Raw genomic sequence first — 3,173 nt, 5'->3', positions numbered from 1 at the left:
AAGCTGGCCCACAATTACAAAGAGAAGCATCATATTTTTAATAGTTTTATAGCTCCAATTTGAGTAGATATTACATTGAAGGCTAAGATTGAACCCCCGAACTTTTTTCAATCTTTAAAATATTTAAGTGCTAGCCATATAATCATCTTATATTAATTTAACTGAACTACATCGCAACCTTCTGAAGGGATTGTTCATTAGGTATGGACATTATAGGTATTCACTCTAAGTCAGATCATGTTAAGAGATAAACATTCAACTATCATTCTCAGTAAAACAGAATCATTTGCATCCAAAACAAAAAAAAAGTATACAATTGATTGTGGATAATAGTTCTGCACATAAAGCCTGATCGTTTTTTGGATGCACAAAGAAACTTTAATCCATATAGTTGATAAGTGACCAATTAAAAATGTCAAAAAATAATAAAAGAAATTTTACACTTTGGCATAATATAACTATTTCTTGCAACCCTAGAAATGAAATATATTTTGGTATAAAAATTGCATCATTTTAAAAAACACACATATGCACACAAATTCTATACTTAGTGTAGCCGCTAACTAGCTGTATGTAGAATAGACACAATTACTCCAGTGTGATGTAAATGGCACTAAATACATTACTAAATAAAATATCACCCTCACTGAATCACTTGAAAGTCTGAAATTGCCCTTCTTAAGTGTTCCCATATTTTAGTTATATTGTCATATTATGTTACCTGCAAGGGGCAACCCTTTGCAAGTTAATATCATTGGAGAAATAGTTACCTAATCAACAACATAGGTATTCATTTTTTGTGTGGTATTGACAATAATAGTGCCTACCACTTGTCAAATGCCTGCTTTGCTCCCCAGTGAATACATATCGTGCCAGTGATTTAATGCATAAACTCACAAAAATGAATCTGTGTGTGTGTATGTGTATATGTGTTCCTTTTTCTGGGATTATAGCCTTTCTAATTTGCCCTGTCCTTTTCCATTTATCATGTGCGAGTGTGTGGGTGTTTGTGTGTGCGTGTGTACACACATATATTTGGATATGTATGTATAAATATGTATATAACATGTATATATACACTATCACTCAAAAAGGACATATATATATATATATATATATATATATGTATATATGGGTTACACACACACACACACACACACACATATATATAGTAACCCACACAGCAAATCTAAATTTGTAGTTACTATGTTCTAGATTTCATAAAGGAAGAGCAAGAGGCTTAAAATATTAAGGAACTTATGTATTGTAACCCAACTAAGAAATAGCAGATCTCAATTCCACATCATGTTTTACAGGTGTGTGAGATAGAGCCTTCAGATAGAATTATCTGTGAGTTATATAATATTTTTATCTTCAATTTCTAGTTAAATGCAATCCAAAATAAAATAATTATAGGCAGAGTGTAGTGGCTCATGCCTGTAATCCCAACACTTTGGGAGGCTGAGGTGGGTGGATCACCTGAGGTCAGGAGTTAGAGACCAGTTTGGCCAACATGGAGAAACCCTGAATCTACTAAAAGCACAAAAATTAGCCTGGAGTGTGGTGGGCACCTGTAATCTCAGCTACTCAGGAGGCTGAGCAGGAGAATTGCTTGAACCCAGGAGGAAGAGGTTACAGTGAGATTGCAACCTGGGTAACAAGAGCAAGACTCTGTCTCAAAGAAAAATATATATATAATCTGATAATCTATGTTACAATCTCATGACAATTTCTGACATTCTCTTAACCAACTGCTTAAGTATTTATTTACAACTGAGTTGCACTATGTTGTACTACATTACTTGAGTTAATGGGAAAAGAAAATCAGGGTACTATATATTAATTAATTAAATAATAAATATGAAAAACATATTAGAAATGATTGAGTCATAGATATAAGGTTGTACAAATATGGCAAACTTAATAAACCTTTATGTGTAAGTCAATATTACATTATTATTAGTACAAGCAATTAATTTCTGAAATTTTCATAAATTTTTTACATAAAATTAATATGTTAATTTGTAATTGTATTGGTTTGCAATTGATTTGTAATTAAATGACATTATTTAAAAGTATAAGAACTATTAGTATTAATAGTTTCTACTTAGTTTTAAAGGCACATATATTCAATACTATTTGAATGAAAATAATTTAAGCCAATTGAAGTGTCAGTGAGAGTTATTGTATTATAGGATGAATTAATTGTATTATAAGTTGGAATGATATATCACTCTTGTTTTAGAAACACTGAGGTGGGAATAGTTAAGTTTTTATGAAGTAAGAACATTAAGGGCTTAAAATACTCAGACAGATGGAGAATCTATTAAGTTAGAAATTGTGAGGTCACATGCATTTATCACGAGAGACCTCAAGATAATTCAGTATCAGAAAGGTGAAAAAATATAGTATCATGTACATTTACCACCTTCTTATTTTTCCTGAATGTTTTATCTGCACAACAGACTCCTCCACAATATGATAATTACCCCAAAACAGAGTAAATTCAAAATTCTGCTCATCTTTAGGGTACTTTGTCTCATAAAACTTAATTTTTTAGAAAAACACATCTTAAAATTTTAAATGATTTTCTTTTTTTAAAAAAAAGCAATAAAGTTGACTTCTAAACATATGGCAATCTAAAAAGAAAATAGGAATACATATTCATATAACTAGAGAAAGCCAAATATCAGAACCAAATATACATGTCTGTATAATATGCACCCTTTTCAGTACATCCCAAATTACCCTACATTTAAAATATTGAATTCTAAAGAAGTGTCAAAGAGGTCACTTTGCAAGTCATTTTACATTTATGGCATATAGAAATAAAATTTTAGTGTTTAAAATATATAATCTTCTAAGCCTCTTTTTAACTGCCCTCTAAGTGGCAATCCCTTCATCATTTTAAGTAGGTATTCAATATGAATTATAAAAGTTCACATGTTATCGATCAGGATGAGTAAAACTAGATTTTATTTATTTTATTTGAGAAATGAATATTAAACTCTGTCAGTTTAATGAACAAGCTTATTTCTTTTTTTAGAGTCATTCAAATAAGGATTTTCTTTATAGAGATTTGTGCTTGTAAAGAACCAGATGAGAGTATCAACCAATAAGTATAAGAATCCTAACACTGGGGTCATGATATGATTGTCTTTGCATGAAAACTG

Source organism: Cebus imitator, unplaced genomic scaffold (assembly GCF_001604975.1).
Source record: "Cebus imitator isolate Cc_AM_T3 unplaced genomic scaffold, Cebus_imitator-1.0 Scaffold276, whole genome shotgun sequence".
In the NCBI taxonomy this organism is placed as follows: Eukaryota; Metazoa; Chordata; class Mammalia; order Primates; family Cebidae; genus Cebus; species Cebus imitator.
The sequence above is the reverse complement of the archived record's forward strand: the minus strand, read 5'-3'. Positions refer to the sequence as shown.